The sequence below is a fragment of the Ceratotherium simum genome, chromosome 3 (genome assembly GCF_057802395.1).
Source record: "Ceratotherium simum simum isolate JZ-2026a chromosome 3, ASM5780239v1, whole genome shotgun sequence".
In the NCBI taxonomy this organism is placed as follows: domain Eukaryota; kingdom Metazoa; phylum Chordata; class Mammalia; order Perissodactyla; family Rhinocerotidae; genus Ceratotherium; species Ceratotherium simum.
In genome coordinates, this window is record NC_141902.1 from 82,666,769 (window position 1) to 82,693,573 (window position 26,805).

Sequence of the window (26,805 nt, forward strand, 5' to 3'; positions counted from 1 at the left end):
GTGCATGTGTGTGTGTGTGTGTGTGTGTGCATGAGAGAGAGACAGAGAGAGGGAGAGAGCAAGAGAGAGGGGTGTGGGAGAGAGGATATTCTCTACCTGAGAGAGAAAAATTATGTTTTCCTACTTTTTCTTTGCGACTCGGAGCACAGAGCATAATCTCCTAAACTTGTCCCAGCTGCTGAAAACCCGTTTTAACCCAGTGCCTGCTCTGAAGAGGTGTCCGTTTCCATCCCCTATTTTCCCTGTACAATAGATCTGTGTTGTGGACTTCTTATGGTGGAAATTCAACATTTTAGGGTTGGTTAGCTTTCACGGTGCCGTGGCGCGGATTCCTCTAATGTTTTCTTGACTTTGCCGATTATCAGTTTATTTCCCTCAACTCCACGTTCACTTGTCAGGCCCTGATTGGCCACGATGGGTGTGTCAGCTTTACACTGCGTGTGATGTTAAGCTTTGTCAGTAGAGGGTGCTGGAGGGCAGCGCAGGAGGAAGGGGCTTCTCTTCTTGGTTCCAGTTGCTGGGTTTTTGCTTTCTGTCTGGCTCCCGCTGAGTGGATAGTCAGGGATGCGGCTGTGGGGGGACGTCTGGTGGTTCTCTGCCCAGCCCCACACCCAGAGCGCCCACAACCCTGACAACCTCACTGCCCAGCCCAGCCTGTTGGCCACCTTCCTGGGGCCCTCCCAATGCAGACACACCCAGGCCTGGCAACACCTCACCTGTAAATGGACTCCAGGCATCGTGACCCTGCTGTGCCAGCCATCAGCCTGCGCCCTGGAAGGCTCCTTCCCGCATGCCCTCTGTCTGAGGACCAGCTCTGGCCCGGGCATCCAGGGGACCTTCTCCGTCATCCAGTTGTCTGCAACCACACCTTCTCCAGTGAGCTCTGAACCCCAGCCTTGGGGGGGTGTGTCCTTCCTTGGGTTTCCTTCTGGTTCCTTTAGAGTTCTCACTACATGTTTGTAGTTACTGTCATATCAGAGCTTAACAATTGTTTATGTTAAACTTCTCATCCTTACTGGGGCAGGCGCTTTCTTTTACCATCTTGCCATCTCTCACCAGGTTTCTGTCTCCTGATTGGATCCAGACTGACGCATTGAGTTTCAGAGTTGAGATACCTGGGATAAGACTTGGACCATTTAAGTCGATGGCACAATTATCCATGTGATGGGGAAAGGCCTGTTGCCTGAAGTGGAAGTCCCTTAGAAGGAGGCAGAGGAAACAGTAGCTGTGTTGACTGAGCCGGCAATGGGAGGGGAGAGGGAGAGCTGGGGGACAAACAAAGGCATTGCCGAGGTGGGCCACATGGGGGGTATTTCTCTAAATGTGGCTTTCTGGTGACCTGCCTGGGAACTGCCAGCGCAGTTGGATAAAAATGCTAAAGAATGCTCTAAACCTTCTAAATCAGCATTCCTGGGGGCGTGCCCTAGGAATCTTCATTTAAAAACCCTCCTAAGGGGATCTTTAAGCACAGGAAAAACATGTGGCCCCCTGCTGCGGGGAATGTCTCCATCTAAGGCCCTTTAGAGGGAGGAGGCGGCACCTGGAGGGAGGAGGCAGCACCTGGAGAAGGTTCTGAGATGTCAGTTGGGCCCAGGGAATGTGATTTCACAAAGACGGGAGGGGCCTATGCCAGGGGTTCAAGAGCCTGCTGTGAACACTATTTAGGGACTGAGTGAGGAAAGATTTATTTTGGAAGCAAAAAAAATGAGGAGGAATGGCCATTTCTGGCCTGGCCTGCAGGACTGCCCCTGAGCGGGTGAAGGCCAAGCGTGTTTACATGCAATTTAAGGATGCGGGGCGCCCAGAGGAAGCGGAATGATTGACCTGAAGCAGGTTAGCAGGATTGTCTGACAGGGGTGGCATGGGTGTAGGAAATGTGAACTCATCCACATAGGTACAGGCCTCGGAACAACATGAGAGACCTCTCAGGGGAAGGATGTGACAATGGCCCTGGTGGGGACAGCCAGCTGTGACGGATCACTGTCCGGAGTACTGGCACTGCCTTAGGCACTTGTCGATGCTGCTGGTGCTCTGCTGCATCCCCTCTGAGGTCCCTGCTTCCCCTCCTGGGCGGCCTCCTGTGACCCCCGAGCCCCTGTCAGCAGACTTGGCTCTGTCTCCTGGAGCAGGGCCAGACTTGTCCACAGGGAGAGCTGTATGTCAGAGGGCTCATGGCCCTGGGGGCACCCCTCAACTAGTGCTTTTAAATTCCTGACAGATATTTATCTTTGGGATTTGGGGATGAGAAATCAGAATTCCTGGGAATTCCTAAAATCATAAATTATTCTGTATTGTAGTTGTATTTACAAAGGGAAAGTCACATTTAGTATTTTTGTAGTAGTTTAAGAAGTATTTTAGTGGTATTTACAAAGAATTGTAGCCTAAAGTAAATGCTCAAATGCTGGAAAACACCAGTGAACATTAAGAAATAGAATTTGAATAATGTAACATTCAGTATCTTAGCAGGCTTAATAGCACTACACAGCCATGTGTTGAAATGGCAAATTTAAGGACTGACTTAATTGCTTGCTAAACTTGTTATTTCCTGGAACATCAACAGCACTCATAGGATTTGTATAACGTACACTGCGCATATAAACTTATTAATATTCATTGTATTTGCAAGAATGACATTAGCAGCGGACAGGACCAGGAACACAGTCTTGTCACATGTTCACGAAAGGAGCAAGACTGATGAGATTGCGACGTGTCTCTGCTACGTGCTCCTGCCTGGTTCCTAGAAACGTCGACCTTAACCTTCCACTCTACCTGCCAGCCTCTCCTGCTCCTGCTTCCAACCTGACTCAGTGGCTTTGTTTGAACCAGTGATGTCTCTATGTTGACTGTTAAAATTTATAATGCTTTTTCCCATTTTCCTGAATCGTCACATGATTTTTTTGGCATTTTGGGTTTAGGATATTTAAAATTCCAGGAAGGAATTCTCACATGGGCTTGGTGCGTAAGTACCAGTGTTCCGTGCCCTGGGCTGGGGTCATTCTCACGTGTGTTAGGGACTTGCTGTCTCTGAGAACTCCTGGTGGGACTGAGTTCCAGGTGCCGAGAGCAGCCACTGACTTGATAGCACAGCCCTTACTGGCTTCCTCCCCTTCCCTGTCCACTTGCAACTCTCCCTGTGACTGTTCTTTTGAGGGGATTGAGGAGCTGGTGTGGGCTGAATTGTGTCCTCCCCAGAAATCATATGAAGCCCTAACCCCCAGGTCCCCAGAATGTGATTGGGTTTGGAGATAGGGTCTTTAAAGAGGTACTAAACTGTAAGGAAGGAAAAAAAATTTCTTCTACCCTTCTGCGTTCTTGCTGAGATCATTCTGTAATAAAAGACAGAGGAATAAGAGGAAAAAAAAAAACCTTTTTAATGATGTACATATGGGAGCCCCACAAAGATATGAGACGCAAGAGGTGGCCAGACGGTTGAGGCTTATATACCATCGTGAGCTAAGGGAAGGACAGGGGTCTGGGGCTTCAAAGAGGGGAACGCAATTCACTGGAAGGTGAGAAGAGGAAATGTTGGGTGAACACAGGATGCCCTGCCTCGCAGAGAAGTCTCTCAGGTAAAAAGTGACCTTTGGTAATAGCTCTCTTCCTGGTACAGGCCCCCTTTCTAATGTAAGTTTCCTTTACTAATATGAATTTCCCTTACAAAAGGTTAACTTCTCTATTTTCAGAGCTTTTCTTGTGTCTGCAGTTTCTAAAAATAATCAACTCAAAATAATCCTCATGCCACAGAGGCGTATTTTAAGTTGGCACATTCTGCTCCCCTTCATAAATTAAAATGAGGTCATGAGGGTGGGCCCTAATCTGGTACGACTGATGTCCTTGTGAGAGGAGATTAGGACAGGGATATGCACAGAAGGAAGAAATGTGAAGACAGGGAGAAGATGGCCATGTACAAGCCAAGGAGAGAGGCCTGGACCAGATCCTTCCCTCACGGCCCTCAGAAGGAGCCAACCTTGCCGACACCTCGATTTTGGACTTCTGGACTCCAGAACTGTGAGCTGATACATTTCTATGTATAAACAACCCAGTCTGTGGGAATTTGTTATGGCAGCCCTAGAAAACTAACATGGATTTATCTCCAAATAAACTACTGGCACTTGGATTTTTTTTGTCTCAGGCTCTGCTCAAGTAGGAACCCAAACCACGAAGACAGGCTGACCTTCCATCCTCACAACAGATTTGGAGGGTAGGCTTTACTACCCTTGTTAAGAGGTTAGCAGAGACGCCCAGAAAGATAAAGGTGAGGGAGACTTTGCACTGGGTTTTGTAGAAATCCCAGCCCCACGTCCTTCCCACATGGCCCCTCGCTCCCCCGGAAAGCCTGCGCTGATCCTGGGCTGCCTCATTCAGCAGCGTGTTCTGCTCCATTTGAATTCATAACTTGTAGCTGGCCACTACAGGACTTTAGGTGGGGAGTGCTTTTCTGTCCAGGTAAATGGAGCAAGAAGACCCTGGTCTTGCCTTGCAGAGAGAGCAGGGCGGGAACGACAAGGCCTGGCTTCTCTCTGGAGTGCTCTTTTTGTGGACCATTAAGGCTGGAATGAGCAGAAAACGTTTCAAATTTCACCATTTATGCTTTGACTCATGAGATGGGTCAGAGTCCTTCAAAAGGGAAAAAAGGGACTTGGAATGCAGCAAAGTATTGGGAGAATAACGCTTGACCTCCCCAAGTTGGAAAGAACTGTAGGCGTATTGATGACCTAAGGGAAGAGCGGGGGGGTGGGGGTGAACCTCCAGGGAAAAGTGGGGCAGGGGTCCCAAGATGCTGGGGGCCAGGGGATGGCTGGGACTGTGGTGAGTGTCTCTGTGTGGGAGAGGAAGCTGGAAACACAGGCCATCGGGGGAGGAGGCCCAGAAGGCCGGCGCTCCAGCGTTCACGGGAGAGGAAGATTTATCCCGGGTAAGCAGTGCGGCACTTGGAGACAGATGTGGCCCTCCTCCAGCAGCACAGCCAGATCGTCTGTTTTGCTTTCCCCATAAATACTTCTCTCTGAATGTCGACAGGGGGAGATTTGGAAATAAAACAAAAAAACATTTTCTATGGGCATGAAAGGCTTAATTTATTACCAGCCTTTCAACCAAATGAAAATGATTTGATTTTTTAAAGACTGTTTGCTGAACAAATGTTTTAAAAATGCAATAGGTTATTGCAATTATTGTACCTACTCTTTAAAAAATTTACCAACGGATAGACAGGTGTTCCGAGAATGTTTTCATACATTTCTCTCTGTGAAGGTGGAAGTAGAGACGAAATTGCCTGGGCAGAGTTTCACGTACAGTTGGGCTGTTCAAAGAAAGGTACAGACTTGCAACTTCTCACCCTGCTGCTCTTGGCTACTGAGCCTGAGGCGAGCTTCTAGGTGGGCTCTGAGAAGCTGCTGTGAAGCACTTGCTGTTACGCTGACCAGAGGGGTGATGTGGGTGTGCCTGTCCACTTCAGGAGGCCCACACTGTCAGGACCCGGAGGAGCATCGAGAAAAGCAGTCATGCTCTTGAAGGTGTAGGAGGTTTTTATCCTGTGGATTCTGTGAATCTTAGAGATGATCACATTTTCTCTTATCGCTGGTCACTGGGAAGCTTAGAATCAAGTCTGTGGCTTATGTTGAATAGATGTGTTGTACCTCCGGGGTAAATTTTGTGTGCTAAATGTGATTTTATTTTATTTCTCTTTCCTCACCTCCCTGTAGCTCTGGTATCTCTCTTTACTTATGCTCATCTGTGGGATGGGTTTTTGTAAGCTTGTCCAATTCTTTTAGACTAGGATGCTGTAGTAGATGCCGAGGTATGGTGCCCGAATCTCCCTTCAAGACCAAGGCCCTCAGTCCGCTGACTGCCGGGGTGCTGCCTGCTGACTGCTCACAGCCATGGCCCTTTCCAGGAGTTGTCCTCTCTGTGTCAGATGGGAGCTGTCCATCCAAGGCCACACCCCTTCCTCGGCGGCAATTTGCACCCAAGGACTAGTCAATGGAGGGGCCTAAAGGCCTGGCAACCTTGCCTCAATTGGGGACAACTCAGCTTCAGAGCCATCAAAATCTGTGCCAGCAGTGATCTGAGGAAGCAGATTCAAAATTTTGGAGCTGGGTCACTACTAGCCAGCTGGCAGTGAAACCCCCATCCCCATGGTAGGTGGAGTACTGAATGCCCCTGGCATGGACAGTGTGGTATTGGTGGAAATTTCATAGGTGGAGGGCTGGACTGGGACGCCAGAGGAAGGTGGGCATGGAGGTTATAATATCTAAGGCATTTAGAAGTTTGGAAAACTTTAAGAGTTAGAAATTATAAGGCTATTGATGTGGCTATCAATGCATTGGAGAAAGACAATGAAAGGCCAGGGTGATTAATCACCAATGTAAGGCTAAGTGTGAAAACAAGAGGGCCTCCTTGACGGTTTTTATAGAGACTGATTTCCTCCAGCTGGAGGGCAGAAAAAGCTGAGGATTTGACCTGGGACTCACTTATAAGAGTAGGGAAGCCATCTAGAAGATGGAATTCTCAACCCTGATGGGTCTGCTATGCAAATCTCAGGGTCCTCATCAGATTAGGGGTGGGACCCTGACACTTGGGATGGGGATGTCTGGGATGATGTACTCAAAAATCCTATATTTCCAGATTCCCCTGAACCCTCTGGGCCTGCACAATGGGCCAACTCTTCCCTGTTAAAGTCTAGCACTCCTCCTTTACTTAAAGGCAATGCAGAGGCCTCTGCCTTGTAAGACAAAATGCTCCCTCCCCCAATCAGGATCTACCTCCACCTTCTGTCCTGCCCTCCAGACCAATAACTAGGGTTCAGCCACAACCTGAGCCGGCCAGCTACAGTCTGGGCTTGTGAAGGGAGGAGAGGGACTAGACCACGAGGGAGCTGCAGGACCTGGTCAACTTGTATCATCAGGACTCCAGAGAGTACGCATGGGACGGGATCCTCAGCTGCTGGGTTGAGGGGGATAGTGGTGGGACATAAAATTGGGTAAGGAATAGTTTACTGATAGGGGAGCACTCTCACATGATACAGGATTAGCATTCTTGCTAGAAATCTGGGAGATGAAGATGTATAATACTCAGCTAGCATGGTTCTTAGAAGCTGGGAGAAAGCACAGGTATACACTAAGTGAAGTAGAAATCCTAGAACAGTCATGTCAGGTGATGACAGAAGGGATCCGTAGGCTCAGAGAAGTAGGCATACTAGAGTGGATATACTATGTGTATAGAATACAGACCAGAAGGCCCACCCTCTGACCATGTTCCAAAGGAGGGCCTGGAGGACACTCCACCTACCAAAGCACTAAGGAGTGTCCTGGGGAGAGGGCAGCAGCATTGTTGAGAAGCTCAATAGTAGCTGCTGTCTATAGGTCTGGCTGATGGTAGAGGCTGTTCCAGAAGTGGGCTTCCTGACAGCAGTGGGCCAGGTGGTGGTGCCTGACCATCAGAACAAGGTGACCTCAAGTATTCTAATGACCAGCAAGATCAGAGTAGCAGTCAAGGATGGCTGAACACTCATAGAGCTGAGAAGGTGATTAATAGGATATGCAGTCCCATAAGGCAGGCCAGAGGGACAGCGTGCAAGGGCCTTGCTCAATCTATACAACAAAAAGAAATGATAAACCAGGAGACTGAGGGCACCTGCCCCAATAAAAACTCAGGGTGCCTTACTTATTTTCCAGACTCGAGACAGTTATCTGATGGGAACCTTAGTAACTGTAGGAAAGGCGGTGTCCCCAGCACCAAGGATCCTGTAACAGCACAGCAGGTGCAGAAGGTGATGATTCCCAGAGCTCCCCAAAGGGATCTACAGCCACTTAGGAACTAGACACTGACAAAAGGGAAATACCCAGACATTCCAGGGACTGTTAGACACAGCATCTAACTGATCCTGGGATCCTGAGGTGTCGTCTTGAATTCATGCTCAAGTGGGGGTACATGGTACCCCCATAATAAATACACTCTGGACCATATCTGGCTCACAGTGGGTCCACTGCACCCCCAGACACACCAGGTGGTTATTGCCCCAGTCTCTGAATGTATAATTGAAATGGACATACTTGATAGTGAGAGGAACCCCCACACTGGTTCCTGGGCTGTGGAGTAAGAGCTATTACGTGGGGGACAAGGGGAAGCCTGTCAACATAGTAAATCAAAGACAACACCCACATTTCAGGGGGAGTGGCAGAAATTAGAGCTCTGCAGGGGTGGCGGTCTGCTACCACATACCCATGTAATTCACCACTCTGGCCCTTATGATTCTGTGGATTCCCACAGACTCAATAAAATGATAGCCCTGGTTGCAGCTGCTGTGCCAGATATGGTTTCTTTGCTAAAGCAGATGAATATGCTCTCAAGTACATGGTATAAAGCTATTGATCTGGTGAATGGATTCTTTTCCATTCCTATCAGGAAGGAGGATCAGAAGCGGCCCAGAACAACAGTCCTGCCTTAGAGCTATGTTAACTCCCCCACTCTCTGTCATAATATGTTAAGAAAGGACCTTAACCATTTGCACCTACCACAGAGTGTCACCTTGGTCCGCAATGTCAATGACCATGTTAATTGGACCTGATGAGCAAGAAGGTGCACTGGAGGCCTTGATGAGACACAAGAACTCCACAGAGTAAGAGCAAACCCACACAAATTCAAGAGCCTATGGAATCAGTAAAGTTTGTAGGGGTCCAGTGGTCCTAGGCCTACTGTGATAGCTCCTCCAAAGTAAAGAACCGATCATTGCATCTCACACTTCCCACCAGCAAGAAAGGAGCACAATGCCTGGTAGGCCTCTTTGGGTTCTGGGTGCAGCATATCTTGCACTTGGAAATACTGCTCTAAATGGTTACTGGGTGACTCGGAAGGATGTTAGCTTTGAGTGGAGCCCAGAGCAGGCAAGAGCATGTTGAGGCTGTGGTTCAAGCCACTGAACAGCCCCTGTGGTAACTGTGGGGGGAAGAGCTACCATGTAGAGTTTTCGCAGCCCCAGTGGGAGAACCATAATGTAGACACCTAGGATTGTAGAGCAAGGCCATGGCATCTGCATCACGAATTATCAATCATTTGAAACATTTCCTGATGTGCAATTGGCCCTAGTAGAGATGGAGCAGCTACTACTGGACATCAAGTCACTATGTGGCCAGAACGTCCCACATGAGCTGGGTTCTGTCTGACTCACTGAGTCATAAGGTGGAAGAGCTACATCTGGGATGGGGCACAAGCAAGTCCAGAGAGCACAAGGAAGCTGCACCAGCAGGTGGCCCAGTTTCCCACATCTACTGCCATTGTCACACCTCTGCATCTCCATCAGCTCACACCTATGGCTACGTAGAGATTTCTCAGGACCAGCCACCAGGAGAGGCAGAATGCTAAGCTCAGTTCTCAGATGGGTTGCTTTGCTATGTGGGTACCAGATGAAAATGGACTACTTCTGTACTATACCCCACTCAGGGCTGACCCTGCAAGACAGTGGTGAGGGAAATCCATCCAGTGGGCAAGTCTTATGTGGTACCCCTGAAGCTGCCCTCTCAATTAGAGGATTTTCCCATAAGTCTCGTTGGTAAGAACTAGGTCACATAGGCACCCCTAATTACAGTGGAGGTTGAGAGCTTGGTTGTCTTACAAAGAGGAATGGTACTGCCATCTTAGGCTGGGTCACTGACTCACGACCTTAGTAGAGTGCATGGCTTCAATACAAATCCAGGTATCTGTTAGCAAGGAGCAATGCAGACAAACACCAGGGTCTGTCACAGAGGCACTCACAGGATGTTCTAAGAATGGATGGTAATTATTTTATGGAGTAGGTTTCCCCTCCTTTTCTCCTGCTTCCAAACTTCCTGACTCCGCTTCCAAAGTGAATATTGCATCATTCACAATGTTGTGTTAGTGCGTTAATATCATCATTTAACACTGGACATTTCACAATTGGGTTCTTATCATCTCTTAGTAGTGACAGCACGCCTGAGAGATTGCAGCTACGTGTGCATGTGTTTGTAGGTGTTTTATCAGTTTCATAGTGGTTTTCATCATGGCTTATTACTAAAAGGCTTATATTGATTAATACGTATGGGACAGGAGGGAAAGATTTTCATGGATGAGATTGTCCTGCCTCCTTGCATATGGCATTCCCCAGATCAGTGCAATAAATTTTCTTCTCTGCCTCTGGTTTTAACTCTCCCCAGAGCCTCCCTACCTTCCCCAGGGAGAAGTGGCCCTCCCCTATCTGAAGTCACAGACCCTCATGACTGGCATCCTTACTGGGTTTCTATCATTTGTAGCCTGGTACACTGGCTGCTCAGAGACCCCTGGCCTTAGAGTCAAAAGACTAAGCTGGACTCAGGCTCTACCCTTGATAGTCTGCTATGGGCCAGGTCATTTTGCCTCTCTGGGCCCCCAGGAAATCAGGGTGGAGGTGAGGAGATGGGCGACGTGGAATCTGTATGTCTCGGAACCTTGAGCATCCATGACCATCCATGTCTGACACCTCTCAAGCGGATCCTAATCACTTGGGGTCAGATGCTTTGGTTTCTCCATGAGCCTCTACAAAATCTCACATACAGGTGGTCCTCAGTAAATACTTGTTGGCTGATTACTGTTAGTTTCTCTTTAGGTAGCTAGTAGGAGATGATTCTTAAAATGGATAACATGGGATATTTTTAGGACTGCTTTCTCACATTCATCCTGGCTGTGTAGCTATGACACCTGGCCCTGGAGCTGGCATTTCACTCCCTCCTCACTGACTATGCAACCTTGGGCAAAAAAGACTTCAAAGAACTCAGGGTCAGGAGGCAAATACTCGGATTAAACGAGAGGGAATCTTTGCCCAGAGGGAGTTAGGTGCTCCTCATCTGTGAGCCCATAGCTCCTGGCCTCTGCCCCATCTGGACACCACTCACAGCACATTGGCGAGCTCCCTTGGGACACCTTGCAGGCAGGCACCACAGCTTACTCATCCATGGTGGCCGTGCCCACCTAAGACAGATCATTGACCATAGTTGACAAGCAAAATGTTTCTCTCCTCACTTTTCTCTTGTGTCCCCTCTGAAACCTGTTGTCTCCCCAGTCTGGGGATTCTGATGACCCTCTCATCCTCCTTTTATTTAAAACTTTAGGCTCAACAAATCCCTGTGCTCATTTCAATTGATGAAACCCCAAACCAGGGGCCAACACATGGTGGAGATAACTTTCAGGAGGCAAGTGTCTGTGCTTGATTTAGACTCAGGCTGGGTTAACGTGACACCAGCTGAATGAAAATGAAAAAATAAAGCTTTACAAGAAGCTGTTTCCAAATACCTAGACATGTGGTTCCACTGGATGCAGCCAGGGTGTGGAGGGAGTTTTCTGGGCTTCGGATGCTTCTGACCTTTTGTTCAGACAAAGGCCGTGGTTAGAGCCACTTGTGGCCGTGTCTCCTCCAGTCTCTGATTTTCCACTCACCTTTTCTAAGACCCATTTCCCTGCCCTTTAATCATTTTTATTGCTTTTCCCTGGACCATCTCCAGGTCTTGACATCTCTCTTAAAATGCAGAGGCCACAAACTGGGTAAAGAACGCTAATGAGGAGGGGAACAATATGGAGTCCATTAGAAGGATTAATTCCTGGCCGCTGCCTGTGCTGCTAACTCATCCCAGCCTTTCAAGTTGCATCCAGGAGGCTCCCTTGCATTCAGACCAGGGTTCTCCACGCCCCGCGGCGCTGCTCACGGCCTACCACGCCAGAGCTCAGACCTCCTTGGTTTGCCTTTTGCTGCTTGTCAGACTACCTTGTGTTGTATTCATCTGCTTTGGGTAAAATAAAATAAAATATATTTTAAGGATTTGCCGGGAATTTAGTCTCCCTTAACAATCTGCAAACTCCTCATTGCTCCATGAAGCTCAGCAGCAGAAATGCTCAAGAAATTTCCATGCTTGGTGTGGTGGCCTGAAGACGCAGCACGGAGGATGGTAGGGGTTTCTCGCTCTGTCCAGGCTGTGCAGCCATTGGGCTGACCTTGACCCACACCAGCTGGCAGCCTCATCCCTCACACACCCTGAAGCACTGCTGCAGGAATGACGTGTTACCAGCCCAGGCAGCAGAAGCCAGCAGTCTCCAGGACCTCCGTGGCTGGTTTGGAACTGGCTGCTGTGGATTTGTAAAAAGCAAATGATGCAAGACCTCACTTGTCATTTTCTTATTCTAACATTGAATGAAAGCAGAAAGCACGGCTTTAAATTGTGACTAAGGGAAGGCCTGGGTGTGTGAGCACGCACGTGTCTGTGTGTGTGTTGGGGTGGAGGTTGCTTCATCTAATATTGTACAGAGTTCTCTGCCAAGGAAATCTAAGATGCTGCTGGAGAATGTAGACGCTGGCGGCGGTGGGGGCTTTCCTCAGTGAGTTGACTCAGGGGCTGGGGAGCAGTCAGGTCAAGGAGGAGCCTCACCAACTCTTTGGGGCTCTTGGATGCAGAGATCAAGCTTGGGCTCTGGGCCAGAAGTCCTAGTCCTCACCAATACCTCTGGCCTCCTGCCAGCTGGGGGCCTTACAGTCTTTTCGTCTGTGTTTAAACACAGGATTTTACGTGCATATCTCTCAAGGTTGTTGTGGGGATCAAACAAGACGGTAGATATTATAGGGCTTTATATGTGCTAAAGAATTCTACAGGAGGAGGCAAAACTTACGTATCAGTTCAAATTAGGTTTGCTGGCACCTAAGTGAACAAAACCCCTAAATCAAAAGGGCTTAAACACAATGCAAATGCTTCCCTCTCCTGCAACGGTGCAGAAGTATGTGTTCCTGGGCGGGTATGGCAGGTGCGTGAAGTCATCAGCCTCCCAGGCTGCTTCCAGCTTTGCTGGCCTCAACCTCATGGCCCAAGATGGCTCCTAGGGCTCCAGCCATCACATTCCAGTACCAGACAGCAAGATGATGGAAGGAGAGAAAGGAGGGCATGTGCTTTTCTCGTGAGAAGGCTTCCTGGAAATTGCACAGAACACCTCCGTTTTCATCTTGTTGATTAGAACTTAGTTTTCCACCATACCCAGTGTTGGGAGTGACCAGAGAGTGGGGTGTTTTGTCTGGGTAGCATTGTTTCAAGCTGAGGTTCATCTAGGAGAAAAGAGGGGCTTGTTGAGAGGAAGGCAAGTGCACAACCATGGGAGCAGGAAGCTGTGTGGTGCCTTCAGTGTGGCTGAAGCTCAGGGCAAGATGCAGGTGAGTGGGAGATGATGCTGTGTAACTACACAGAACCAGCTTCTAGGAGGGGTTGGGTACCATGCAAAGCACCTTGGGCATTATGTGGCAGATCAGCCATTCCTGGTGTGGACCACATCAACACCTTGGGGTGGACAAAATATATCTGATGAAAGAAAGTATCCTGGGGTCAAATACACTTGAGAAAAGTGGGAATTAAGAAGACAGCAGGCTTTTTTACTGTAGAAGGCTCAGAGCCTTTACTATGTTGATGTGCCCTCTGAGCCTCCAAGGGTTGTTTAATGCAGCGCTGGCCAAGAGCTCATTGTTCGTGGAATGGTTGGTGTTGTGACACGTTATGGGAAATGCTGCTGTGGGCCATATGGAGCCACGAAGGGTTTTCAGCAGCAGAGTAGCCTGGTCAGATTTTAGAGAGATCACTTTGGTAGCTAATGGGAAGGATGCATGAGAGGGGGACTAAGATAGGTGAAAAGGACACTATCACATACCTGTCACATACCTTCTTGGCCTGAACCCAACGTTTCCTTCTCTAGTCAACCTTCCCATTACTTCTTCCGGAGAAAGCTCTTCCACAAGTGAACTCCTGGGGCAATTTATCCGAGTGTCTTCTATGGATAGTTGTATTATCTCCCCTACTAGAAAATGAAATAATTGAGAGCAGCCTTTTCATCTTACTATGCTTCAGTAGATACACTGTAAATTCAGTTGACCAGGGTACTCTTTGCGTAGGGTGCTGCAGTCCATTCTTCTGGATACCTAGTGACCAACACAATGCAAGAGAAAGCTCCACGTGTGATAAGAGCTCAGGGAAAACACACAGCCATGTGTAGGCTACTTGTCAAAGATGGCTTTACAGAACAGGCTACACTTGAAACCGACTGGAGGGAGGGTAGGTTTTAGATGGAATGAAGGGAGAGAGGCAAACATCCTGAACAACCTGGGGGTCTGGAATGATCAGCATGTGCTCACGGAACCAGCTGAACCAGAGCAGTGTAATGTGGTGAGGTTTAGGGAATACAGAGCAGTCTGAGTGAATTGGAGCTCGATTATGGAGGTTTTTGAAGGTAGACCAAGGAGTTGATTTCTTAGGATGGGTGGTCATCTCCAGATGTGTTCCTACAGAATGGCTAGTGACTCAGAGGCTGGTCCTCTGAGGTGTTTTGCCTAGAAAATTCAATATGGAAGTCTGTGGCAAAGAGAGTTTCTTGTTGACCAAAATCTACTCTCTCTGACACTAGGCACATGGCTAGACTCTATTTCTGAGCTTCCTTCCAAAGTGGATGTGCCATTTGATAAACGTCTGTCCAGTGGAATGTGAGCAGAATTGTTCTATACTACTCTAGGCCTTGATCATGACTGAGTTTTGATCCTTCAGACAAGGGCAATGCCCTAGGGCTTGGCAGAGGTAAAAAGGAAAGAATCTGGACCCAAATGACCACGGCGGTCATAATACCCACCTTGCAAGTAGGACAAGAATTTGAAGATCAGATCAGAAATGGTATGAAACAGAACTTTGGAAGTTGTAGACGACTACATCAATGTAAAAGATTTATTTGATTTTAGGAATCGATTTTAAAAGTTGAGATAAAATTCACCATTTAAAGTACAATTCAGTGGTATTTAGTATATTCACTAGTTTGTGCAACCATGACTACTAATTCCAGAACATTTTCATTATCCCAAAAAGAAACCTGGTACCCATTAGCAGGCACTCCCCACTTGCTCCTCCCTCCAGCCCGTGGCAAACACTAATCTACTTTCTGTCTCTATGCATTTTCCTATTCTGGACATTCCGTATAAATGGAATCATACACTATGTGACCGTTTGTGTCTGACATCTTCCACAAGCATAATGTTTTCAAGGTTTACTCATGTTGTAGCATATATAGAACATTATTCCTTTTTATGCTTGAATAATATTCCACTATATGGATATACCACATTTTGTTTATCCACTTATCAGTTGATGGCTATCAGGTTGTTTCCACCTCTTGAGTATTATGAATAATGCTGCTATAAACATTCATATGCAAGTTTTTGTGTTATGCTTTTATAACACAAGTTATATTTTTGTGTTATGTTTCATGACACAAGTTGTTTTCATTCTCTTTGGTACATACCCAGGAGTGAAATTGCTGGGTCATATGGTAGCTCTATGTTTAATATTTTGAGGAACACCAGAGTGTTTTCCAAAGTGGCTACCCATTTTATATTCCCACAGAAATGTGTGAGGGTTCAAATTTCTCTATAGCCTGGCCAACACTAGCTATTGTCGTTTGTTATTTAAAAACTTATAATAGACATCTTAGTAAGTGTGAATTGGTATCTCCTTGTGGTTTTGATTTGTATTACCCTAATTATCAATGATATTGAGCATCTTTTCATGTGCTGATTAATTATTTGCATATCTTCTTTGGAGAAATGTCGATTCAAATCCTTTGCCCATTTTAAATTGGACTATTTGTCTTGTTATTGATGAGTTATAAGAGTTTTTAAAATAGATATATATATCCTGGATACTAGATTTTTATCAGATATATAATTTGCAAATATCTTCTCCCATTTTGAGGGTTGTCTTTTCACTTTCTCAATAGTAAAAAAATCTCCTTTGACTCAAAAAGTTTTACATTTTGATAAAGTCCAATTTTTCTATTGCCTGATCCAAGGTCATGAACATTTACTCCTGTTTTCTTGTAAGATTTTTATAGTTTTAGCTGTTACATTTAGACTTTTGATCCTTGATTTTGAGTTAGTTCTTGTACACAGTGTGCAACTTCATTCTTTTGAAAATGGATATCCACTTGCCCAAGCACTATTCCTTCCCCATTGAATTATCTTGACATCCTTGTCAAAAAACCGTTGACCATAGATGTATGGGTTTATTTATAGACTTTCAGTTCTGTCCATTGATCTACACGTCTATCCTTATGCCTGTACTACACTATCTTGATTACTGTAGCTTTGCAGTAGGTTTTGAAATTGGGGAGTGTGAGTCCTCCAACTTTGTTTTCTTTTTCAAGATTGTTTTGCCTATCCTGGGTCCCTTTCATTTCCATATGGATATTAGGATAATCTTGTCAATTGATGCAAAAAAGGAAGTTGGAATTTTGATAGGGATTGCATTTAATCTGTAGATCAACTTGGGGAGTATTGCCATCCTAACAATATCTAGTCTTACAATCAATGAATATGGGCTGTCTTTCCATTGTTTAGGTCTTCTCTTTAATTTCTTTCAACAATGTTTTGTAGTTTTCAGTATACAAAGTCTTGCACTTTCAGTCCAAGTGTTGCACTTCTTCTGTTCAATTTATTTCTAAGTATTTTGTTCTTGTTGATATAGAATTGTTTTCTTAATTTCATTTAGGATTGTTCATTGCTAGTTATAAAAATACAATTGATTTGTATTTTTATCTTGTATCTTGCAACTTTGCTGAATGTGTTTATTAACTCTAATCGTTTTTTTTTGTGGATTCCTTAGGATTTTCTATATTCAAGATCATGTCATCTGTTAATAGAGTTAGTTTTTCATCTTCCATTCTAATCTGGATTCCTTTTATTTCTTTTTCTCTCCTAAATTTCTCTAGCTAGAATCTTTAGTACAATGTTGGATAGAAGTGGTAAGAGCAGACATCCTTGTCTTGTTCCTGATCTTAGAGGAAAGACTCTTAGTCTTTTGCCATTAAGTAAAATATTATTAGTATGGCTTTTTCATATATGCACTTTATCAGATTGAGGAAGTTCTCATCTGTTCCTAGTTTATTGAATATTTTTCCCATGAAAGGGTATTGTCTTTTGTCAATTTTTTCCCTGCATTTATTGAGATTATCATGTATTTGTTCTTTGTTCTATTAATGTGGTATATCACATTGATTGATTTTCATACATTCAACCACCCTTGCATTCCTAGGTTAAACTCCACTTGTTCATAGTGTATATAATATGTTTTATATGTTGCTGGATTTGGTTTGCTAGCATTTTGTTGAAAATTGTTGCAACCATATTCATAAGAGATATTGGTCTGTAGTTTTCTTTTCTTGTGAATGTCTTTGTTAGCTTTTGGCATCAAGGTAATACTGGACTCATAGAATGAGTCGGGAAATATTCCTTTTTCTTCTCCTTTTTGGAAGTTCATGAAAGAATGGTATTAATTCTTTGTAAAATATTTGGTAGAATTCACCAATGAAGTCATCTGGGCCTGAGCTTTTCTTCACGGGAAGTTTTTTTTGTCCATTTCATCTAGGTTGTCCAATTTGTTGGCATACAATTGTTCTTGGCATTCCCTGTAATCCTTTTTATTTCTAGAAGTTGGTAGTAACATCCTCTCTTTCTTGATTTTAGTAATTTGAATCTTTCTTTATTTTATCTTGGTCAGTCTAACTAGAATATTGCCAATTTTGTGGATCTTTTCCAAAAACGAAGTTTTGGCATTGTTGATTTTCTTTACTGTTTTTCCATTCTCTTTTTTTTTCTGCCCCAATACTTATTATTTCTTTCCTCTGCTTGCCTTGGGTTTAGTTTGCTCTTCATTTTCTTATATCTTAAAGTAGAAGTTTAGGTTATTGTGTTAGAGCATGTATTTTTTAGAATCCATTCCACCATGCTCTGCCTTTTAATTAGAGAGTCTATTTCACATCTATAACTGATATGTAGGATTTATATCTTCCATTTTGCTATTTCTGTTATATTTATCCTGTCTTTTGTTTCCTTTACTGACGTGTTATATAGATATTTTCTAGTGTTTTATTTTAATTTCTTTAATGTTTCTTGTACTATATATTTTTAATTTATTTTCTTTGTGATTGCCCTGGGGATTATAATTAATATCTTAACTTATTAGAATCTAGTTTGTATTAATACCAATTTAGTTACAATAGTATACAAAGACTTTGCTCCTATATAGCTACACTCCCTCCCTCATCCTTTGTGCTTTTATTACCATAGAAATTACATCTTTATACATTGTATGTCAATCAATGTAGATTTATAATTATGACTATACAGTTTTCTTTTAAATCAGATAAGAGAAACAAAGAGTTATAAACAAAAATACATTTGTACTGTATTTTATATTTACCTATGTAGTTATCTTTCCTAGTGCTCTTTATTTCTTCATCTGGATTTGAGTTTTTTTCTAATGTCCTTTCATTTCATTCTGAAGGACTCCTTTTAGGGCAGGTCTAGTGATAAATTCTTTCAGTTTTTGTCCACGTGGGAATGTCCTAATTTCCTCTTCATTTTTGAAGGACAATTTTGCTGGATATAGAATTCTTTGTTGACATTTTTTTGGTTTTCTATCAGCACTTCGAATCTGTCATCCAATGTCTTCTGGCATTCATGGTTTCTGATGAGAAACCAGCTGTTATTCCTATTGAGGACCCCTGTACCTGATGATTCGCCTCTCTTTTGTGCCTTTAAGATTCATTTTTTGTCTTTGTCTTTCAACAGTTTGATTAGGATGTGTCTGGCTGTATATCTCTTTGAGTTTATTTATCCTACTTGGACTTTGTTGGGCTTCCTGCATGTGTAGATTAATGTTTTCCATCCAGTTTGGGAAATTTTCAGCCATATTTCTTCAAGTATTCTTTCTGTCCTTTTCTCTCTCTCCTCTCCTTCTGTTACATATGTTGCATATGTTGGTTTGCTTGATGTCCCATAGGCCTCTGAGGCTGTGCTCATTTTCTTTATTTTACTTTCTTTCTGTTCTTCAGACTGGATAATATCAATTGACCTATTTTCAAATATGCAATACTTTCTTCTACTTGTTTAAATTTGATACTGTTCCCCTATAGTGTATTTTTCATTTCAGTTAATGTATTTTTCAACTCCAGAATTTCTATTTTTTGCATATATAATTTCTATTCCTTTATGAATATTCTTTATTTGGTGAGATATTGTTTTCATACTTTCCTTTATGTCTTTAGACATGATTTCCTTTAGCTTTTGGAGCATATTTAAAATGGCTGATTTAAAGCCTTTTGCTAGTAAGTCCATGTCTGTACTTCCTTGGGACAGTTTCTATTGATCACTTTATTTCCCTTAAAAGAGCCATACTTTCTTCTTTCTTGGCATACATTGTAATTTCAGTTGAAAACTGGCCATTTAAAACAATATAAATGGAAATCAGATTCTCTCCCCTCCACAGAGTGTATTGTTGTTGCTGCTTTTTATAGTTGTTTTTATTTAGTAACTTTTCTGAACTAGTTCAATAAAGTCTGTATTCTTTATCGCTTATGGCCACTGAAGTCTCTGCTTGGTTTGCTTAGTGGTCAGCTAATGACTGGGCAGATTCCCTTAAATGTCTGAAACCAGTGAATCCCCAAATCAGGTCCCATACAGACAGCCTTGCAAGTGTGTTCCAGGGGCCTACCAGGCGGGTCTGACTAGACAGGGCAGATAACGTCAATTCTTTGGGAATGAGGTTTTGAAAGAGCTCCTGTTCCATTTTGCTCCCTCTGGTGGCTCCAAGGCTGCACTGGGAATGCAGGTTGTTATTTTTTGGGGCTACTGCAGAGCTGGAGAGTGAGGGTTGGCACTAAGGTAAGTTAAAAACCACAAAGCTCACTGTTGTTAGGGAGATTCAGCTGTTTTTTAAATACATGCTTTCCCAGTTGCTGCAAGAGTGGTTAATTTCTGGAGTTCTGAAAAACGTTGATACTGGCAATTTTTGTCAACTTTCCCATTAGCTCTATGGAGAAGAGAATTTTTGGTAGTCTTGACTCTAACATTTAGGCTGACTTCACTCATCAATTTTTAAAAAATTAATCATTAAAGCAATAGTCACAATTAGTTGTCAAAAGAACCTTGTGCTGTTGAATATGACTTTTTGGGCCCACATCCTGGCTTTGCCCCTTACTAGCTTGTGGCCTTTGGCAAGTTACCTAACCTCTTGGGTCTCAGCATTCTTTTATGAACTGAGTATATTAATAGTACTCCCTTAATAGGTAGGTTGTGACTATATAAAATGAGTTAATATGCAGAGAGTTTGCATAAGGATACTTAGCACATAATAAGGATATTATGGATCTTAGCTATTACTACTGTTCCTTTGAATTCTCACTACATTCTTGCACTATTGATAGGCCAACTTCTAAACTGAGGCTGATAGAATTATTTACTGAAGTCACAGAGGTAAGAAGTGATTGATTCAACCAAACTTCCAGAGTTGTGGCAAGAATTAGAGGTAATACATGTAAAATTTTCAGCTTGTACTGAGTAGGTGCTCATTAAATGGAAACTGCTGCTACAAGTTATGGCTCCAGTACCTTTTCCATAGTTGGTGCACAGTACATAGCTCCTTGAATATTTCATTTAATTTTTTGATATGAATATGGGTGTTTGGATTCAAGCGTGTCTTGTAGCTGGCATGAGAGTTTTGGTAAACTTTTCTTCTGACATCTGGGTTTTGGCAGAGCTGGAAGACTCAGGAACAAGGAACAGCCATGATGGGCCTCTAGGCATAGTTATGGCTACATGGGAAGCAAGGTTAGCTTGATGTGAGGGCTCAGCACATTCTGGAAATTACTGTCAGTTCTGAAGACCTTTGGAGGAGAAAGAGGCAAGTGAAAGGTCTTGCAAAGCATGGTGAAAGGGGTAGAAGCAGTTGATTAGGAGTGGATAAAAAGGGAACAGGTGGCCCACATAAATACCAGCTGTGCATTATGGCCAATTTTATTGCCAGTTTATAATGTTTTCCATGATTATTTTACAGCAGTTTTCTTATTCCTGACGTTGCTGTAAATCTTGCCATAAAATAGCTCTAATGCAGCTGAAAGGCTATGAAATGAAATGGGGAACGTCAAGGATCAGTGTATTGTAGTGAAATGGAAAGGAGGCTGAGGATGTCCAGAGAGAAAATAATGGAAAGTCACGGGGAAAAATTAGGGGACCAAATGTCTCCTTATGTACTAGAATCTGTCCTCTCAAGTAAATTTATTTGTGAGAGCAGATAGCGCTTTTAGGATGAATCCGCCAGGTGGCACCATCGAAAACATTTCTTAAAAGGCCCCTTTCTCCAATTACCTAGGAGAATTTAGTAAATTTGTTATTTTTAGAGGACCAATACTTGTTCATTTTTGGATGGAGAGTACATGCACGGTTACTATGTTATCCTCTGTACTTTGTGTGTGTGTGTGTGTGTTGTAGTTTTAAACAATGAAAGACTTTTTTCTCAAGAGATAGAACTTCAACTTGGCCAGATTTTTTCAGGGACAAGCTTGAGCTAAGCACCCCAGATTTAGAGATACATTTATATATCTTCCGATTAATATTAATGTACTTTGTGTTTTCTTCTCTTTTCTTAACCTGGGACTATTTTTTTTTCTATTCCAATTTTCTTTTCTTATCATCCCTGCAGAGAGGAGCGGGAAACTACTAAATGTCTTGCCTCTCCCCACATCTGACCACTGGCTCTGCCCCCACCTGGACCTTTTCAGGGCCTGTTTCTGAGGCCTGAAACCCCTAGGGAGCTCTTGTGGGAAAGGTCCCCACAATTCTTAAACTTAGCCACCAAAACAGCGCTGAATTGGAATCTGAGAAAGCTGAGTCCCTGGCCTGTTCTGCCTCTTACTAGCTCACTTCTTATTTCAGGATGAGCACAAGGTTTGAAGAAGATATTGTGTGCAGAATGCTTAGCACACAGCCTGGCACATACGAGGTGCTCAATATATGTAAGAAAAGAAAGGCTTTAAAAAATTTACATGTATTCAACTAATATGTTTTCAGCAGAAGACCCAAAGCAACTTCCTGTCCATCTCTGCTTTTTTTCCCCTCACTAACTTTTCCAAGAATCAGGAAAGATGAGAGGAACCAGGAACTGAGATTTACTATTAATCTTTGTTCGTGGTGCCAGAGGTGGGCTTGCCTATCAGTGACGATACAGGCTGGCGTTTTTGACGTTGCGTTTTTTTTTTACAGTGTTCAGCATTCGCTGGGGTGAGGCTAAAGACCTGCGCGTGGAAGGATTTAGTGGAAAATAGAGGCAGGCCGAGTTCCACAGGCCCGGGAAGGACGGGAGGAACCTGTAGACACAGGCCCTGTGAGGACCGGAGCACACACTGCACGTTGCAAGTGATAACAGCACCAGTGAATCAGAGATGCCCAGGGCAGTTCTAATTTTCACTGTCCCTTTGTCTAGAATCTCTTCTGTAAGGAAGACTGATGGTTTGGGGCATTGGGAGAGACAAGGTACCACTGAATGGTAAGTAATGTACAGAAATCGATATTTTATCAGAAGTGAGCCCTTGACAGTTGTTTTCCTGGTAAGCTAGAATGGATGGGCAGGCTTTTCTAACTGAGTTGTTTATCCTCCCATCAGGCACAGTTGTCCTGCAGGGAGCTGCTTACTGAGCTGAAGGCCCTCCTCAGAAATCCCTGATCAACTCCGTTGTGCTTTCTCCTAGGCGTGAATGGGAGCAGGGTTGAGGGATACTGTTTGGAGGTATGCTGGCTGCAAGCCTCCAGCTCAGCCTACCACTGGAGCCTCCAGTTTAGCTTCCACAGGGCCTGCAGGGCAGCCTGTGGGGCCACCTTAGGGCAGAGGGTCCAGGAAACCAAAGCAAAAGATCTGAGAGCCTCCTCAGGGTGGGGGAAGCCCAGCCGTAAGGACAGGGTGACATCAAGTCCTTGACGACTCAAGCGGCCCAGTTCCAATTCCAGATGCTTTCAGAGCCTGGCCGGTACCGTGAACGCTCAAGTGGCCCAGGGTCAAGGATAGAGAGTGATGACTCCTCGCAGAAATGGAGCTTGCCCAGACGGAAAGATAAAAACTCTGCTCGTCCACAGAACTCACCTGCAGGGCCTAAACTTTGATGATATCTTTTGTTTGGACTTTACGGCACTTACTGACTGCCGGACAGATGCTCTGCTCTCGTGTTTCCTATCTCATTTTGTCCTCCTAATTCCAGGGGGGATATATTCTATCTATTCCATTAGACTCCTTTCTCACTGGAAGCAAGTGGGAGCCCCAGACTCTCCTGGGCTGAGCTTAAGGACCGAGACCAGAAGCCTCTGGATGCCTGTGGGCTACAAAGCTGGAGAGGAGGGGAGGACCGTCTGCAGATCTCCTGCCCAAGGCCTTTCTGATGGACCCTGCTGGCTTGGGGGGGGGGGTGTGTGCGTGTGTGTGCGTATGTGGTGTTGTGTCCATTCCTCGCCCCAAATGAAGCACGGGAGGCGTGACCAGGCGTCTCCTGGGTTCACCATATCTGCCCTCCTGAAAGCGATAGAAGTGGTCAGAGCAGACCCACCCCACCCCATGCGGCTTGCATGTCTCCTAGGATTGACTATGCGTGGGCGTCCCTCTGTGGTCCCTCCACTGCCCCGTGAGTGACGTCCACTCGGGACCCAAGGCTGTTCAGAAAACTGAAGAGTCTCATCTCGGGTAAAGCAGGGGGCAGATTCCAGTCCTGTGGAGCCTGAATCTTATGCATTTGGGGGGTCCTCTTTGAGAATAAAACTAGAAAATTATGAATTAATAAAATTAGGCATGAAAAAGAATATGTAGAATAGAAAATAAATCACAAGCTACAAAATTTTAAAGTTGTCAAATACTGCAAATGACACAAAATAACATAATTTTTTGTTAATTATCTGCCTGGCATACCCAGTAATATTTTTTTCCCTAGATCTTTTGGCTATATCCTCTTTAATGGTAATTTTGTGATTTTTTTAAATAGAATAGCAAGATAATTTAATCTTTACTCTGGCATGGTTAATTACATTTTTTTTGGTATTATTAATAGTTTGAAAAGTTACTTTTAGCTTTCCAATCTGCTACTCTTAGGAACACAGATAAAAGTCACTGGAGATGTCATGTAAATGTTTAAGATTATTGTCAAATTTTGGAATTTCTCTATCAAGTTCCTTTTGTATAAATATACGAGCTGTGAGATTTGGAAGAATATTCCACAGACTAGCTTCTGGATCTGTGTATTTTTTTCTACTCCACTAAACACATGCTTCTCGTATTGAACACAGTAGCACAGGGCCATATTAGGACCTCTGGCCCCGCACCTTGGCATCGTGACATTGAGTGAGTCCACCTGATGGATGGCAGAAGTATCCGTGGAAGCCAGTCCTCCCCCAGGACAGTCCTCACTAACTCAGGTCTACAAGCAAGTGACTGTGAATCAGAGGCACATATCCCACTGAAGCCAAGCTAAATGTATCTTCAACTCAACTTCCCCATAGCTGGACCCCAAAAGTACTCATGACCACTCCTCTGCCACCTGACATGATGGGAAGCCTGGTAAAGGGGACATCAGTAGAAAGAGCCCCAGCCTTAACTGATTGAAGTTAAAATGTCTTACTTTTGAAAATTTGACAAAACCATACAGCCATGTACAAATTCTGCCAGAGCCCCTCCGAGGGCGTCGGAAGGGGTTTGTGCACATGAGAAGCCCTGAAGCTTCCATTTCATCAGCCTCCTGGCAGCTCCACCGCTGGGCTCAGGGAGAGGCGGGTATTGCGTTTCATCAAGTTCAAAGGGAATAAAGAGACAGTCAAGGCCTTTGGACTGCTCTCTGTGTCTTAGTGGTCGGTATTTTCCAGCTCATGTAATAAAAAATAGATTAAAATCATGCTCTAACACAAAGATGAAAAGCATTCCTACCTTTGGCAGCCCCTGGAACATCATTTAATCAACGTTTCTTCATTGATTGAACTGGATGAATAATTTGAAAGCTAAAGGAAGGAGATATACTTGATCTGGAGGGGCCCTTGGCAATCATTGATCGCTTATTTCACAGATATAAAAAATGAGGTCCAGGGAACAGGAATGACTGGCTGAAGGTGACAGTGCACGACAGAGATGAGGCCAACAGCCAAGACTCTTCATCTAGTACACTCTGCTTTCACGTAAACCACAGCGATTAAAACCCCCTCACAAGTCATCGTGGATTAAGGCACAGAATGAGTAGAGATTCAGGTGTCTAGAAGCACCAGTGGCATTCAGCTACTGTATATTGAAGGTTTATTGTAAAATGTTGTGCTGAATGCTTTATATACTCCTATCTCGATTAATCATTACTGCTATTTTCTCTAGTTTGTGGGATGCAGTGCCCAGAGCTGAACCACAATACCATACAGCTTAGGAAGGGCCCCCGTTGGCCGCGATTGCACCTGCAGATGAGAAGCCAAAGCTCTGGTCTGCTTGAGCTAGGCTGAGGATGGGCCGTGCGAGCCCGGATGAGGGCTGTGGGTGGTAAGACTGGGCTGGTGGGCAGTACGGTCTTAGGGCACCCTGGCCAGGAGTGGGAAAGGGAATCTGTTCCCATGGGGTGTTCTGAAGGGGGATCCAAGGCCAGAACCTGGAATGTGTTCACCCTGAAGGGAAAGGTTCAGGTCTGAATAGGAAGCACAGGTTCATGTCCATGGGACCCCACAGGGCAGAGGCCCATGGGAGTCTGGTCAGGGTGGAGAAACCAGTGGGCAATGTCCCATGGGCAGGACTGTCCATGACATGGGAGAAAAGGTACTGGCAACGAGACAGGCGTAATGACAGGAGTGGCCCAGCAAGGGACAACAGTGGCGGTGGAACCTCAGAGGAGGGTGCAGGCTCGGGAGGCTCACCCTGCACAGGAAGCCCCTGGGCCTCTCTAAGCCTCTGCTCCTTTGGATGTCAAATGGGAGAGATGATGCAGACTAAGCTCCTAGGGTGGTTATGAGGATTAAATGAAATATTCTCTGTAAAGCAACTGGCATGTAACAATAACAACAGAAGGTGGTACTAATGATAACCAGGGGCTACTTTAACTTTGCCATGTGCTTTTACAATGGGTAGCTTTATTATTATATATTTATTATTACTCATTGTGTTACTATATTATTAAATAGGTCTCCGAGACTGTGGATTCGAGTGAGATGGCATGGGACTGTTGGCCCTGTCTGCCTATTAACATCCCCCATGTTCAGGTGCCCAGGTGTATGCAGCCCACTCCCGCAGGAGACCTGTGGGCCATCTAGCCAAGGGCGGGGCCTCTCTTTCTAACAGAGGCTGGGCCACTGGGCTCAGGAAGTCTCTATGGCCCTGTGCTTCTGGGGATGACAGTGAGGGAAAAGGGAGGAAGGCAGCCTGCATTTATTGAGTGGCTACTGTGTGCCAGACACAGACTCTACAGGGGCTTTAAATGTTATCTTGTTTAGCAAAGTTATAATTAGGTATTTTTATCTCCAGTTGCATACCCATTAGATATTCAATCCCCAATACAAACGAGAAAGTGGACACTCAGGGAAGTAATTTGCTCAAGTGCAGAGTTGGTGAGCCCAGAGCCAGGACTCAAACTTTTGTCCAGGTGACTCCCAGCCCACATCCTCGGCACCATTGCAGGGGTGGAAAAGGCTGCTGATTCCATCCCATGTTCATTTTTTGCACAAAATAATCATTGACTTAAATAGGAAAATGAATTAAAAGGTAACCCACCTTGTCAAGTTCCTCAAAAAACCAGCAGGGGCTGGGGCAGTCCCAGTGGTGTAGTGGTTAAGTTTGCACACTCCACTTGGGCGGCCCAGGGTTCGCAGGTTCGAATCCCGGGCATGGACTGACGCACGGCTCATCAAGCCGTGCTGTGGCAGCCTCCCATATACAAAAATAGTGGAAGATGGGCACAGATGTTAGCTCAAAGCTAATCTTC

At 44.7% G+C, this 26,805-nt stretch overlaps 1 long non-coding RNA gene across 1 annotated transcript; it reads left to right on the forward strand.

The window, feature by feature from the left end:
- Positions 1–1,642: 1,642 nt before the first annotated feature.
- Positions 1,643–26,805, forward strand: LOC147917669 (uncharacterized). The gene is made up of 3 exons (XR_015551745.1): positions 1,643–1,833; positions 22,091–22,373; positions 24,152–26,805. It is a non-coding gene; the product is annotated as an uncharacterized LOC147917669 (long non-coding RNA).